Genomic DNA, 17419 nt, shown 5'->3' on the forward strand with positions numbered 1-17419 from the left:
AAAACGAATAACATGCCAGTAAACGTTTTAAAACAAACTTTTTCAATGTCATGCAAAGTTATCAGTAATGACTGCGTTCTGTATAGAAACAAAAAAAGAAGAGGCGCTCTGGTGCAGATGATCCTTGGCTACAAATGATTCTAAACTAACAGTTCAGAGTAATACTCACAAAGATGTTTGCACATGCAGTGCAATAACAGGTGAGCCGAAGCTTCAGAGCCGCTCGGCTGACTCGCTAGAGGGTGAAATCAGCTGTTCACTGGGTAATCACTTCACCAACGATGTGGGGAAAAAGATACCTATGACATAAAATATAGATACCGCCCTTGGTGCAGATTATCCCAGGCACAGAATACACATACAACAGGTGTCGAGAAGTTATACTCACAAACGGAGTTGCACAAGCAGTGCAATATCAGGCGTGCCGAATCTTAAAGAGCCGTTCGGCTGACTCCCTGAGGCCTGTACAGCTGCTCCTGGATCGTTGGAGGAGTGGTGGAAAATAAAGGTGGATATGCCGATAGAGGTTAATCCAAGCAAGGGATCAATAAGGCAAATAGAACAATTCACCAGCAAGGTAGACAAAATAAAAGTATTTATTAAAAATATAAAAATTACTTAGCAACGCGTTTCTCGGCTAACATGCCGTTTCATCAGGCTACATAATTCTAAGAGCTACCTTGCTGACTTAAAAGGACTGACAGGACCAATCAAAACCCTGAAAATTCACACACCTCCCTTGCTCAGGTGTACTATCTGATTACAGGGTGTCGCCCTGAGATACATAGCACTTTTGTTAAAAATGAATACAATTTATACAAACTTCAAAAAAATCTTTCTATATATACAAGGGCAATTTAACATGAATCGATAGCAAGTTTTAATCTCAATAATTGTAACAATAATATTTAGATATTTCAGTCTTACAAACAATATAACAATATAAAAGAAATACGATATAATAATCAAATATTTATAAATATAATAGATGAATTCTCAGTAATAAATTTATAATAAACATATAAATCATATAATAACAAATTATATATAAATACAAGAATAAATACTAAAAAAAATATAAAAAAATAATTACTAAAAATATATATAAAGCCATATAATCGATCATATTACTACATCTAATGGTCGGATTAGAACTCACGACCTAGTGGCTGGGAAACCATCAACCCAGCCACTAGGCTATAAGCGGGCTTCTGATGCAAGTGTTCATAGTGTACTGAATGTATCTTGACAATGCTGTGACTGGTGCAAGTGGTGCATTATACAAAATAAACGTGTGTGTGAAAAAAGGTATATAAATGTGATGTACTTGTGCCTAACAGATAGTGGTATTTACCTTTATAGTGATGTACATATAAGGGAAGCAATGATGTACCATTATGTGATGGATTGCTATGTGTGGCCATAGCAGATATATGTGACGTGTTAGTTAACATACTAGTGTAATGGCTAAAAATAAAATAAGAATTGACTAAAAGCCAATATTGGAAGGGGAAACTAGTAATTATTATAGTGCTAATATGTTAATAATTTGCTAAAAAGATATTATGAATGATTATTAAGAATACTTGGTGTATTCATATGACATATTTACTATGTTAATGTATTCTTAATGTGACAGTATTAAGCCACTATATATAATGTGATATATATTAGTATTAAACATTGACAAGATTGGATGTCCCGACCTCATAGTATAAATATCTAACAAGCTAACCGCTAGGCCATAACTGCATGTGTGCAAAGAGTGGTCAAATAGTTAGAATACTAATGTGGTGCCTAAATATAAATATTGACTGATAGCCAATATCATAAATAATATTGATTATTAAAGTGCTAATGTATTAAAAGATTTTTAACTATAAAGATATTGTGGGTGAATATTAAGAATGCTCCGTTTACTCGTGTGACATGTTTGATATGCTAAATATATTCCTGATATAGCAAACTTGTGCGTCTATATTGTTAGTTTAAAAAATAAAAAATTAATTAAATAAAAAAAAAAAAAAATATATAAATAAAATTTAGTATAAATTAATACTAATAAACAATAATGGCCAGATTTGAACTCCTGACCTCATAATATAGAGACTATCAACCTAACCACTAGGCCACAACTGCATGTGTACCAAAATTGGTTGAATTTTCTTATAATCAGCTGTGTATGGTCTATTAAGATTATTCATATGCTAATTCAATACTATACTAATACATAAGATAGGGGTAATTTTGATAGGCAGAGAGAGATTATATAACAGCTTTATACTTTTAGTTAATAAATATAATCTAGAGGGCTGCCAAATCTACATTAATCTAAAAGGCTGCCAGATCTACATTAAGGTTAAGTCCTAATGGGTGTAAAGTTTTTAGTTTATGAATCCAAAAAGTCTCTCTCTGCCTAAGCCTCAAAAATCTATTATATGTATGGGATGGTATAATTTCTTCTATGGGTATTATAGTGTAACAATTGGGGTTCCCTTTGTGATTTTTTTGGCAGTGTTTAATAACACTGTGTGATTTCTTGTTTTTTAAAACACTGCAATAATGCTCTGACCACCTATGGCTCAATTGTCTAATAGTTCGGCCGATATATTGAATCCCACAAACACAAGAGATAAGATAAACTACATATTTTGAAGCACAAGTCATTCTACTTTTGATCTTGTAAGTTTTTTTGTCTACAAAGGATTAAAACACACGAGTACCATGTCCTATGTGATCACACATTTTACATCTGGATGCTCTACATTTGTATATTCCTCTGCCCTTTATTTGGGAATTCAAATTTCTTCTGTTCTTAGATTTATGATTTTCTTGTTTGGCCTTGTGTTTCACTACTTTACTAGGTGCCAAAATATTTTTAAGATTTGGGGCCTTTCTATACACAATGGAGGGAGTATCTCCAATTAGATCCTTTAAAATAGGGTCTCTTTTCAGGATTCTCCAATGTTTTTGGAAAATTTCACTTATATGTTTATAATTACAGTTATACTGTGTAATACATCTTATTTCAATAGGTTTATCATCTCCCCGTTGGATATTATGGTTTTTGTTAAAGTATGTCTCTCTATTTTCATTTCTAGCTCTTTGATAACTAGAATTAATAAGGTCTGTTGGATAATGCTTTTCCATGAATCTCTCTTTGAGCGTCGTACTCTGCTTATCATAATCCGATATTAGGCTACAATTGCGCCTTATCCGTTTAAATTGTCCGTATGGGACATTCTTTTTCCAAGGATAGTGGTGATTACTTCTAAAATCTAGATAGCTGTTGCTATCAACAGTTTTGAAATGGGTTGAACTATCTATTCCACCCAAATTATTAAAACGCAGGGATAAATCTAAGAAAACCACACTCTCCTTATGTATACAACTAGTAAATTTCAATCCTCTGTTATTGAGGTTCAGGTGGTCTACAAATTCTAAAGCTCTATCTTGAGTGCCATTCCAAATGAAAATTAAATCGTCTATGGATGTATATTTCCTAACCATATGACTGTGGTGACTATTGTTATGTATTTGTATTTATAATTATACAGTTCATATTGTTTATTTTTTGTAAGATATAACACTTAGGATCTATCCATATTATCACTTTTTTTAAATAGCATAAATTAGGCGCACCTTATTTCTGGACACACTACTTAGATATAGTAGAGCCCCATTGTTTTTGTTAAAGTTATCAGTAAGCCTGCTACCAGTCGCTTCTACTGCAGATAAGGCTTAAGCATTATTTCAGTATTAACAGTATTTTCTCAGTCAAATTCTAGTCCCTAGAAAATAACTCAACTGCGCATACATTTATCAGCCTGATACCAGTCGTTACTACTGCATTTAAGGCTGTACTTACATCATATGGGTAACAGCAGTGTTTTCTTAGTCAATTCCATTCCCAGAAAATATTGTACTGCACATACCTCATTTGCGGGGGACCCCGCATGCTATTCCCCGCATGCTATTCCCCTTTTCTGAAGTTACCCTACTCCTCAGAATGTCGAGAACAGCCAGTGGATCTTAGTTACGCCTGCTAAGATCATAGAAAATGCAGGCAGATTCTTCTTCCAAATACTGCCTGAGATAGAAAAAACAGCACACTCCGGTGCCATTTAAAATAACAAACTTTTGATTGAAGAATAATTAAGTAAAAACTCCAACTCCTCTCGCGACCTCCTTCTTTGTTGAGGGTTGCAAGAGAATGACTGGATATGACATGTGAGGGGAGGAGCTATATAGCAGCTCTGCTTGGGTGATCCTCTTGCAACTTCCTGTTGGGAAGGAGAATATATCCCATAAGTAATGGATGACCCGTGGACTGAACACACTTAACAAGAGAAATGTATTTGTCATTGAAATGTGCTAAAAAGCAGGTCATTTTTTTCTTTAATCATATATATAGAATATGTGGGAATTACAGTGCAATGTATATATGTTTGATGCGGTGAGTCGATGAGTAGATTTATGATGTTACATGGGGCTTTACCCACAGCTCTGAGTAGACTTATGATGTTACTTCGGATTTTACTCAGAGCTGCTTGGGTAATCCTAGGATTTCTCGGGTAATGCTAGGATTACCCAATTTCTGACTTTACCCGCAACATATATATATATATATGTGTGTGTACATATGTATTTATATGTGTATATATGTATTTACAGACATATATACACACACATATAAATACACACTGTGTATTTATTGTAAATTTTAAAATAGATATTCCTATATATATATATATATATATATACACACACACACCTATGCCTCATGTATATTCAGTTAGGTCCGTAAATAATTGGATACTGACACAATTTTCATAAATCTGTCTCTGTACGCCACCACAACGGATTTGAAATTAAACAACCAAGATGCAATTGAAGTGCAGACTTTCATCTTTAATTTAAGGGGTTGAACAAAAATATTGTAATAAACATTTAGGATTTGCAACCATTTTCATACACAGTCCCCTAATTTCAGGGGCTTAAATGTAATTGGACAAATTAACAAATCATAAATACAATGTTAATTATTATTAATTCATTGAGAATCCTTTGCAGGCAATGACTGCTTGAAGTCTGGAACGAATGGACATCACCAAACGTTGGGTTTCATCCTTTGTGATGCTTTGCCAGGCATTTACTGCAGCTGTCTTCAGTTATTGTTTGTTCATAGGTTTTTCTGCCATAAGTTTTGTCTTCAGCAAGTGAAATGCATGCTCGATTGACTCGGCCATTGCAGAATATTACACTTCTCTGCTTTAAATTTTTTTTAGTCATTGTCGATCTGTAAAGTAAAGCGTCGTCCAATTACCTTTGCTGAATTTGGCTGAATCTGAGCAGACAATAAATCCCTTTACACTTTAGAATTTATCAGACTGCTTCTGTCACTTCAATAAACACTAGCGACCCATTGCCATTGGAAGCCATGCATGCCCTTGCCATCACACAGCATCCGCCGTGTTTTACAGATAAAGTGGTATGCTTCAGATAATGAGCTGTTCTAAGCCTCCTCCATACTTTTTTCTTCCCATCATTCTGGTACAAGGTGATCTTAGTTTCATCTGTCTAAAGAAAGTTGTCCAGAACTAGGCTGGCTTTTTTTTTTTTATAGATATTTTTTGGCATAGTCTAATTTGGCCTTTCTATTCTTGAGGTATACGAATGGTTTGCACCTTGTGGGGAACCTTCTATTTTTGCTCTTGAGAAGTCTTCTCTTTATGGTAGACTAGGATGATATGCCTACCTCCTGGAGAGTGTTCTTCACTTGGCTGGATGTTGTGAAGGGGTTTTTCTTTACCATGGAAAGTATCCTACGTTCATCCACCACTGGCCAGGCATTTTTGTGTTGCAGAGCTCACCAGTGCGTTCTTTTTTTCTCAAAATGTACCAAATTGTTGATTTGGCCACTCCTAATGTTCCTGCTATCTCTCTGATGGATTTCTTTTTATTACCATTTAAATAAACAAGGTTGTAAACAATACAGTGAGATTTTTTTTTCAACTCTATAGTCAATACTGTTGTGGATCTATAGTTGTATTAGGCAACATTTCTAAAATAAGCAGAAAACATAAATTATGCTTACCTGATAATTTTCTTTTCTTCTGATGGAAAGAGTCCACAGCTGCATTCATTACTTTTGGGAAATAAGAACCTGGCCACCAGGAGGAGGCAAATACACCCCAGCAAAAGGCTTAAATACTCCTCCTACTTCCCTCATCCCCCATTCATTCTGCAGAGGAACAAGGAACAGTAGAAGAAATATCTGGGTGAAAAGGTGCCAGAAGAATAAAAAACAAAGACGCCCAATATAAAAAAAGACGGGTGGGGAGCTGTGGACTCTTTTCATCGGAAGAAAAGAAAATTATCAGGTAAGCATAATTTATGTTTTTCTTCCTAAATGGAAAGAGTCCACAGCTGCATTCATTACTTTTGGAAAAACAATACCCAAGCTATAGAGGACACTGAATGCTAAAATGGGAGGGTACAATAGGCGGCCCATTCTGAGGGCACCAGGCCTGAAAACCACTAACCAACAAAAAAACCCTGCTTCGTCCGAAGCAGAGAAAAACAGAAAGGGAAAAGGCCCCAAGGACACTGACCAGCAGATAGCCCGGAACCCTAGGTAGAGACCGCAACATCAGACACAACTGAGCCAACAGTCCTCCAGAAGACACAGTCGCCCAACAGTTGGTTCCCCACCACACACCCTTTACTAGCGAAGGGAACCCCCGCCGAAACTCCCAAAGGAATAAGGCACGTAAGAACCAAATGGGAACCGAAAGGTACCACAAACTCCATAAAAGGAAAAAACCCCAATCAAACCAAGCTCGCAAGACCTAAAAGGGTCCTGACAACAACGGGAGGCAACGCCCAATCCAAATAGAAACCACAAGGTTTAGAACCGGAAGCAGAACAGAGAAAAAGTTCTCCCAACATCCTGCAAGGATTGGAACAGCTAGCTAACACTCGTCAAAGAGCAACCCTTCACTTGCCAGGCAGCAAGTCAATCAGCGCCTAGGAACAACTGAAAAAAGAGACCAAACATCATCCGAACTCAGAACCTTGAGGAGTTCTGGCAAAATTACATGTAGCAGACCAGGACGAGGTAAACACCTGAGTCAAGAATACGCAGCCATCCTCAGAATGACACAGAAGAAATTGCTTGCTAGAAGCGGCTACCAAAATGTAGAGTTCTAAACCTCCTTTACAGAAGGCACACTTTAGGCAACCGAAACCGCCAGACCTACACATAGGTCCCGAAATAAAAGGAGAGCACAGAATCTCAACGAGGACCAATGCGCCCCCCAACATCTGAGAGAACAACAGATCTCAGGATCTGCCTCCTGCCGGGCCAGCCCAAGCATTGACAGGTCTGAAACCAGGGGACCAGAAAACCCCCAGGCTCAAACAACGAGCGGAAAAAATGGCACAGCCATTACAATAGTGCTCGGGTGTCAACCCGGAATACCACATGGAGACCGTCGACAAGGCCTTAGACCTAGAGGTCTAGCTAAAGTCCCAACATAGACTCAAGGCGGAGCAAGCAATTCTCGAAATGGACAGAACAACCCAGAGCGCGTACCTCTCTCCGAAATGGATTAACCCGTCTGTCCTAACCTCCTGAAGCCAGAAGAAGCCCTAAGATAGGGACCACACTTCCGAAAGAAGGATATAAGCCCCCCAAGACAAAGGGGGGCTGGCAAGCGGGCCGGAAGGATAGAGCACCTGCCCCCAGGACACAGCCGTAGGCTGAACCGAGAGAACAAAACTCCAATGCCCTAACCTGGAAGGAATCCCCTGAAGATCTAACTGGCTAGCACACAAAGTACCATAGCTGCAGTGGTTCCACAGCGAACCCCTTTGCTTGCAGAGCAGCAAAGTCATCACACTATTTCAGCAAGCCAACCAAGGGAAACTGACCATAGGCAAAATGCAAGCCCAAGGGTCAACGGCACCTAGACAAACCTGGTCTACTGAACCAGATCAACTAACTCAACCAAAAGACACTGCCCAAGTTTCCTGGAACTGGGGAGCCCGGGCCAGCTCTAGATCCTAACAGTCCGGTACAACCCACAACAGTATCCACAAAGGAAATGCCGAGTGAAAAACTCATCCACCGGAAGAGCCAGAGCGAGGAGAGGTCCGAGCCCCCAAAATAAACAAGAACCCGGAAACTGAAATTCCCCATCTGATAAAAAAACAGACCCCCAGGAGATACCATACAATGTCCAAAGTAAAATGGACAACGAGAAAAACTTGCACATCCCGACCAGAAGACGAGACCCCCTTGCCAGAGTCCAACACTCCAAGGAGCTAAGGAAGCAAAGGTCGAAACAAGGTCACTAGAGCCATAGGTGCAACAGCCACCTATGACCAAGAGCAAGGGGGATACCTCGAGGACAACGTCTCTCGAACAAAGGTTAGCCTCCACATCACCCCCAAAAATCAGAGGAGAAGAAAGATGCAGAGCATCCCCCAGGTCCGGGTAGAACCCTAATCAGAGCTCAAGGAGACCACACTGCACATGTCCCTACAAAGGAACCAACTCCCGAAGGGAACCAGGTTCCCCTAAGGAACCCGAGGAATGGACGAAGTCCGCAAGGTCTCAAGAAGAGGACCACAGCAGGAAAAGTCCAAGGACAATTCCAGAACCTCAGAAGGCAGAACCACTCAAACAGCAGTAAGGAGGTGATAAGCCCCCAATCATCCCCAGAGAGGAAAGAAACTCTATGCCCCAATAAAATCGGAGCAAAGAGAGCGATGCAGCAGAACTCCACTGACCCAGTCACCAGATTGAGTGCTGAATAAGGATCCTTTTAGAGTGTTTAGCTGAACTTGTAAATAAAAACAAGACACACAAATAATGTGAGCACTCAGCGCCCCACCGGACCAGCCAGGCAGAACAGGCGCCATGTGTCTGAACAAGCCACAGGACAGAAGATCTGAATTCCAGCAAGACCAGCCGCAGCTGGGGTCATAACTGTGAAGTTGGCTAAATCCTCCCTCAGAGGGGAAGGTAAAACAGACAAACCTAGGACTAATGTGTACCTTAACAAGCTTCCGAAGAAGCAACCAGAGAGAATTGATCCCAGAAGTTCCTGAAGGAAACACAATCAAAATTTTAAAAAAATATAAAGGCAACCCGTAGGTTAACACCCCCAGGAAGAAAACAGGCATAACCGCAGGACCCGCCAAACGGAACCCTGATCTTCCAACAAAAATCTGGGAAAGATCTCAATAAGCAGACAATTTGGAAATTACGTCATCCTCTCATGTCTAATGAGGTGAGCCATTCGAAGTAGAATACAGCGGATTCCCGTATCTGTTAAGGATAGAATCCTACAATAACTCAAAAATGTGTCTGAGTAAAACGTGAAGCGCTATTCTGTAACGAAAGGCACAACAATCAGGAACAGCTACACCCGCAGGGTACTGTATAGGCCCACCCAAGGTTGGTAGACTCGGGATGATCAGGCACGAGCACAAACGCAAATAAACGTCTGGACTTTGCAGATGCATAATCGCCAAAAATATGTGAAAGTGAAAATGAGCTGCAACCTCCGGGGGGAACAAGCCGCCCTGTAAGGAGGGATAAACATAATCTGGGTTACCCGCATGTGTAGTAGTAGGGAGCGGTAGGGAACTCGCCTCTCGGAAGACAGAACACCCAGAGGCGGATGGCTCATCAGACCCCTGATTCCCCGAGCCCGAGGAACAGGGTGCTCTATCACGGCATATTGAACATAACTGATTGACCTGTATCAACGGGGCCAAATCGCATTCTTCACAAGTCAGCATCAGAATACTCCATACTTAGAAAGAGAATATAATATTATGGACTAAGAAAAAACTTAAACGGTACCTGACACCCACAATGGCTGAGGCACTAACCACCTCCTAGAACCAGACACAAGCAGACTCTAATTTTTCAATCGCCACATGGTCAGGAGTGCGGAAATGGAAGACCAGAACGCAAACACGTCCAGTCACAAGGTGAACCGCACAGTCCAAAAAAAGTGCACCCAACCAGAAGGTTGCGTCACTTCCAAAGGCCTTTATGTTCTAAGCTAAGAGCCCAGTTAACACTACATATAAGCAGATTGAATCACATAACAAACATGATTAAAAAAAACCCTGTCCAATAATCCCCCTCAGGAGATATTAACCCTCGATTCCAAGATATCAAAGGAGCCACACTGAGGCCCTATAAACATACTTAGTAAGTCCTGCAAGATAGTTCCTTACGGGAAACATTAATAAGTTACAGTACATTCTGATGAAGTAAAATGAAACAATCTTACCGGAATCTACACCATGGAACAGGCACACAGCCCTTCAAGTGTGACGAATAGAAGCAGCGCCTCCGCCATGGACTAGAGGGAGAAAAGCAGGCAGCGAAGCGAATTTCGACAACGCTGATTGCTTGTGGAGCTGTTAATATGAGTTGTGATGGTTTCGCAGAAAGACTCTCCCTGCATCTCTGGACTCTAACTTTCATCCAGGCTCTCACTGAGAGACTGATAGGATTACTTAAATACTAATATATACAAGAATAGGGGAGTCAGGCCGTAGAAATACACCAGGTATAGTGATTAACCTGGTTTAAACCTCATGTATAGGATTAGAATGCAGACCCTTTAAATATTATAACACTATTAATCAAAGAGAGAATGTGTAGTGTCAAAAATAAATAACTACACAAAAGACAGGGATTTCAGCATTCAATTTTTTATTTTTGGGTCATAATGCCCAAAAAATTCAACAGTGCAGTATTGTTCCTACAAACATGTGACAGGTTAGCAACCAAATAGATAAATGAATAGCCTATAACTATGCACAGGAGCTGTTTCAAAATAGTACATTGGATGCGTATGCTAGGTATCTTGAAACTGAAGTCTGAGACCTAAGCCTATTTATGTACTGAGACTTTTGCCTATTATAGTACAGAATAACCTATACCGCAAACAACACCTCCACCAGAGGTTGGCATGCAATAAATTGCACAAATCAGCCAACTTAGTATACCATGAGGATCTATGTTTGTGTGACACACCTCTATATATAGTGAATAGAGCACAGTAAATGTCATAGAGTTTTGCAAATTCAGATAATTTAACCAAAAAATGCATTAGGTCATAACGAAATAAATACATAAATAGAGCATGCTCTAAGAGGTAGGTTTGGACCGGAAGGTACCTAACAACACCATTTCAGAGGGCACCACTATTTATCATAGTATCTGGTGTCATGAAAAATAATAATTAGGATCTATGTTAGGTCCCCCACTCCAAGGTCCAAAGTATACCAATATTATGTTGCAACTATGAATGAAGAGGATACAAACATTATTCAATAACAAGCAGATTGAACAGTATATTAAAGTTCTCCTGTCTTGGGAGCTACTGTGAGTCGTATCTTATTTCCAGGAACACAAAACAGATGAAATAACAGTTCCTAGGCTTTTCCAATTTGCCAAAATACCTTTCATAGATACCGTCCATATGAGACAGAATGAAATGCTTCTAACAAATGAGCCATATAGTTATGTGTGCAGAGGGGTAAAAGTATTCCATCCCTCCGTTCCAATAGCACACAACATGAATTAGCACAAAGCTCCAGGCTTCCGAGAGGTAGAACTGGTGTATCTTAATTGAAACCGCCAACTTTTGTTTCCTTCAGGTGCAACAAAGTATCAAACTTGTTTGTCTCAAGGCCGAGCCATCCGCTCCAATTACGTCACTTGCCAACACGCGTTTCACCCACCACGTGACCACAGCGTCATGGGGTTTCCTCAGGGCATTACTTAAATACTCCTGTCCCATGTCGAAGAGTACTACCCTCCATAAGAGACAACTTATGACACTTCGCTGCCAACCTCTTGGGACGAAAGGCAAAGAATGCCTGGGGGGATGAGGGAAGTGGGAGGAGTATTTAAGCCTTTGGCTGGGGTGTCTTTGCCTCCTCCTGGTGGCCAGGTTCTTATTTCCCAAAAGTAATCAATGCAGCTGTGGACTCTTTCCATTTAGGAAGAAAATTAAAAATATTATGGAGGCTCAAGGTGATCACTTGGCTATTCAAACATACAAAGGGACCCTGGATTCCCCCCGGATGGCAAATACACTGGGTCACACAGGGTGGATAAAAATTTAAATAGGATTTATTTTTTTAAATGCTTTCTGAGGAAAAATCCATCTAAAGATAGTTGCTATTCAATATACATTATAATCCAAAGGTTATTCATAATGAAATATATATTAGTTTTTAATTATATAGCAAGATGCCGTTTATTCATTGCTGTAATGTTTTGTATGAATTTTTTGATATGTAATAAAGATTTGTTTTCAGGCTAAAACATTTTCCACAGTCAGAACATGAAATTGCCTTTTTCTGCTGTATGAATTTTCTGATGCATAATAAGATTTGATTTCCGAGTAAAACATTTTCCACAGTCAGAACATGAAAATGATTTTTCTCCTGTATGAATTTTCTGATGCATAAGAAGAGTTGATTTCCGAGTAAAACATTTTCCACAGTCAGAACATGAAAATGCCCTTTCTCCTGAATGAATTTTCTGATGCATAATTAGATTTGATTTCCGAGTAAAACATTTTCCACAGTCAGAACATGAAAATGCTTTATCCCCTGTATGAATTTTCTGATGCATAATAAGATTTGATTTCTGATTAAAACATTTCCCACAGTCAGAACATGAAAATCCTTTCTCCCCTGTATGAATTTTCTGATGCGTAATGAGATTTGATTTAAGAGTAAAACATTTCCCACAGTCAGAACATGAAAATCCTTTCTCCCCTGTATGAATTTTCTGATGTGTAATAAGATTTGATTTCTGAGTAAAACATTTCTCACAGTCAGAACATGAAAATCTGTTCTCCCCTTTATGAATTTTCTGATGCCTAATAAGAGTTAGTTTCAGAGTAAAACATTTTTCACAGTCAGAACATGAAAATCCTTTCTTCCCTATATGAATTTTCTGATGACGAATAAGATTTGATTTCTGAGTAAAGCATTTCCCACAATCAGAACATGAAAATTCTTTTTCTCCTGTATGAATTTTCTGATGAGCAACAATACTCTTTTTACAGTTAAAACAATTCCCACATATAGGACAGGAAAACGTTTTTCCTGTATGAATTTTTAGATGTTTAAGAAGATGTGATTTCTTAAGAAAACATTTCCCACATTCAGAACATAAATTTCCCATGTGGCTTCTTTGATTTTGCAGTCTGATCATGATTATTGCAGTTCGTGAATTCCCCTGTCAATAAGAAACACAATGGGAGTAATGTTATTAATTAAATAAATTATTTTATAATGAGAACATAAAACTGTTCTGATTTAGTCATTCCCCTACACTTGTAGTAGACACTGTGAGAACTAGACATTTTTTCAGCTTCCATGCTAAGGCTTAAGGGCAATTTACTGGACATTAGGGACCATTTCTAAGAATTCACACTTAGTCAAAACCAAACTAAATAGAAATGAATGTTGTTTTTCTACTTAGTGTATCTAGTCCTTTTAAAAATTATGTCCACAGAAACTTTTAGTAATATAAAGATAGTTTTATGGGTTGAAATAATTGTAACTAATGCTTGCTTGCTTTTGGTTAAAACAAGGATGACTCTAGAACAACAAAAACAAAGAAAATGGCCCCAGGTGGTGTAGTATATCTAAGCAATATAAAAATCTTCATTAGAGAGAAGAATCTCACTCACGTGTCAACTACACCTTCTGGGATAATCAGCAGCTCCCCAGCCAGCTGTGTTACTCAGCAATTCTGTTATATCATTTAGATGATGAAGATTATTTAGCTGAAAAAGCTTAAAGTGAAGATAAACATTGATGAATCAAAACCCGTTTTTTAAAAATACTATTAAAAACAGGGGCACTCTCATTCATCAAAGTTAACAAAGCAGCCGTTTTGATTAAAAACTTACCTCTCTCTCTTCTTTGCACAGCCAGAGCAGCTTCCCCTTCCTGGAAATCCTCTCTTCATATGTCACCAATGACTAATCCGGCTTCCTCCAATTAAAGCATGGCCTCAGGCAATGACTACCCTGGGGGGAAAGCCATGACTCGAGGAAACCAGATTAGTCATTACTGACATGTGAAGAGAGGAAATACAGGTGGGGTAAGCTGCTCTAGCTGTGAAAAGAAAAAAGGTACGTTTTTTTAATAAAAATGGCTGCTTTGTAAACTTTGATGAATGAAAGTGTCCCTGTTTTTAATAGTATTTTTAAAAAACGGGCTTTCATTCATCAAAGTTTACCTTCACTTTAAAGACCCCAATACAGCTAAACCAAAAAGATATCAACTTGTGACAAATCTCCAAAATAACATCAAACCACCACAGTTAGTGAATTAACTCTAAATAGACTGAGCATTTACATCACAGCAATGTGGGTTAAGTGTAAAAGCGCTTTAATATGCAACATAAATTATTGTTTATTGTTTAAGAATGTTACATTTATGCCATATATTCTTTACTTGTAATAAAGACCAGATTATCCTTTTTTTTATAAAAAGTAATATGTAAACTAAACTATATTAGTGAACATACACATCACACGTACACTCACTTGTGCCCTGTATGCGTGTGATGTGCATGTTCACTAATATGTACACGCATCTCTGCCGTTTCCCAAGACCCGTCACACACCCACTCACTTGTGCCGTTTCCCACAGACACATCTCACACTTACATTCAACTGTGCCATGCAATCTCACACGTCACACACATACACTATCTGTGCCCTGTCTCCCACAGACATGTCACACACAAACACTTACATGTGCCCTACATCCCTCTAAAGTGTCAAACACGTACACTCACATTTGCCCTGATTTCCTCAGACATGTCACACACGTACACTCAAATGTACCCTACTTCCCAAAGACATGTCACACACGTACACTCAACTGTGCCCTGTTTCCCACAGACATGTCAGTTACACTCACCCATGCCCTGCATCCCTCTCACGTGCCACATACACTCACTTGTGCCTTGTTTCTCTTAGACATAACACCTGTATACTCACATGTGCCCTGCTTTCCTCAAATATGTCATACATGTACACTCACCTATCCCCTGCTTTCCACAGACATGTCACACACTTACACTCACCTGTGCCCTGCATCCCTCTCATGTGTCACTTATATACACTCACCTGTGTATATACACTCAAATACACTCACGTGTCACTCACCTACCTGTACTTATATTGTCACATATTTCCTGCTCTGCAGCTTCTGCCATATTTCTTTGCCACTGATCTTCTGTTTGTTCCATGTTACATGAAATTTTAGCATAATTTTCACCTGAAGAAAAAAAAATAAAAATAAATAAATAAATAACTCTTTACAATTTCTGTAGTATCTTTTTAAAAAATGGTTTAAAATAAAATGTGAAAAATTGTGTAATTTAAGCTAAATACGCCTGAGCCTACACTACTAGCAGTCACATCAGTAAGAAACAACAGTAAATACAACCGGTGTCATGCAGTAAAGTGAGTTAATTAGTATCAGTTATTTTACTTGCTGCAAATACAGACCCAATTGTAACCAATTCCTATGTGAGACGTATTATAGGGTTTTGTGAATTTTTAAAATAATATCCATTCTCCCTTGCTTATTAAAATCTCACTATAGCCCATTTAAATTATCTTAATTACGGAAATTGCGGGTAACTCGAGGGCGGCAGACATTCTGTGGGACCCAGAGGCACTCACTAAATCGGGGAATAATAGGTCACCTATAACACTAGAGGCCATATGCCTGTGGAATAAGATAGCGAGAGGGATGGACTTGTGTAGGTCAGACTCAATGTTAAGGCCTGTTAAGCTCTTGCTGCCAAAAGACCTGAGTAGATTAGTAGATAAGTGGGTGAATAAGGGTCTATATAGGGTGGCTGACTTTCTACCTAGCTCCAAAATGATCACGTTTAACCAGATGAGGGAACAAATTGAGCCGGAAACGTTACACTGGTTTATGTACTTACAAGTTAGTTCAGCAATAGCAGCATACACGTCAAATAAGAGGCCACGTCAGGTCACAGAGCTGGAAAGAATGGTAATGGCACCAAATAGGGGGAAAAAACTGATTTCTAGGATTTATATTTTAATACAGAAAGCTAAACACGAGTCTAAACTAGCTATGACAGAGAGATGGGAGGAAGACACATCAGAAAGGTGGGAGATCAGTGAGTGGAATGAAATGTTAAATTCTTATAAGGGTCTGGTTAGTGCTGACATGAGAGAAAATTGCATCAAGGTGATGTATAGATGGTACCTGACACCCGAAAGAACAGCTCACTTTGTCTCATCGCATAGTGGGCATTGTTATAGGGAATGTAAGGAAAGAGGTACATTTAGGCACATGTGGTGGGATTGTCAGGGAGTTCAGGCACTATGGGGGCAGCTATCAGAATTGATAAGTAGACTGCTGGAGGAAAGGGTGACCCTCACGATGTCGCAAGCCTTATTACACGAGGAGGTAAAACCATTCAACTCGACGGTTAACAGGTTTATCAGAATACTATGCACATGCCTGAGAATATGCATAGCTCTGCACTGGAAAGTTGGGGTGCCGTCGTGGCAAGAGGTTGTAGGAAAAATAACAGATACATACACCATGTCAGAATTAGCTGCTTGGACGTTGGGACAACCAGAGCAGTTCCAGAAGACATGGTTTTATTGGATTCTGAGATCAGAACCATATATGAGGGAGGGGGAACGGAGATAACCATATAGATGGCGAGGGATGGAAGTATTAGACCCATACGAGTGTGAAGGCTTGAGATAGGGATATACCTCTAGAAGAGTAGTAGAGGATAGATCTAGGCATACTTATAATATAAGGCTTACAAAATTTTAGTTAATTATATTGGCACCTCCTGGAGGGGGGGAGGGATGGTAGTTGGGGTGGGGGGAGGGTGGGGTTAATTATTGTAGTACGCTGTTAAATGTACTAGGCTGGCTCGTTATTTTATAAGATTATAGAGGCACAAGGTCATGGCCATTGGACTACTATTATGAGTAACAGTGATGTTGTATCCAGCATATGACGCCTCTCTTAGCAAGACAGCCTATGCAAACACGTGATTGTGAATGATGTTGCTGTTGTTTTAACAATTTTATACTCGATAAAAATTATTTCAACATAAATTATCTTAATTATGGTCTTCAATGATTTGGATAGAACATACAATTTTAAAAAACTTTCTAATTTACTTCTATTATCAAATTTGCTACATTATCTTGTTAGCCTTTGCTGAAGGAACAGCATTGCACAGCTAGATGAACACATCTAGTTAATCAATCACAACAGACAAATGTATGCAGACACCAATAAGCAGCTAGCTCCCACTAGTGTAGGATATGTGTGTATT

General features: G+C 39.0%; 1 long non-coding RNA gene across 1 annotated transcript; it reads right to left on the reverse strand.

Annotated features, from left to right (window-relative positions):
- Positions 1 to 4890: 4890 nt before the first annotated feature.
- On the reverse strand, positions 4891 to 15360 carry LOC128657087 (uncharacterized). The gene is made up of 2 exons (XR_008402085.1): positions 15244 to 15360; positions 4891 to 13291 (listed from the first exon to the last, which is right to left on the reverse strand). It is a non-coding gene; the product is annotated as an uncharacterized LOC128657087 (long non-coding RNA).
- Between the last annotated feature and the right edge of the window lie 2059 nt (positions 15361 to 17419).

This window comes from Bombina bombina, chromosome 4 (genome assembly GCF_027579735.1).
Source record: "Bombina bombina isolate aBomBom1 chromosome 4, aBomBom1.pri, whole genome shotgun sequence".
Taxonomy (NCBI): domain Eukaryota; kingdom Metazoa; phylum Chordata; class Amphibia; order Anura; family Bombinatoridae; genus Bombina; species Bombina bombina.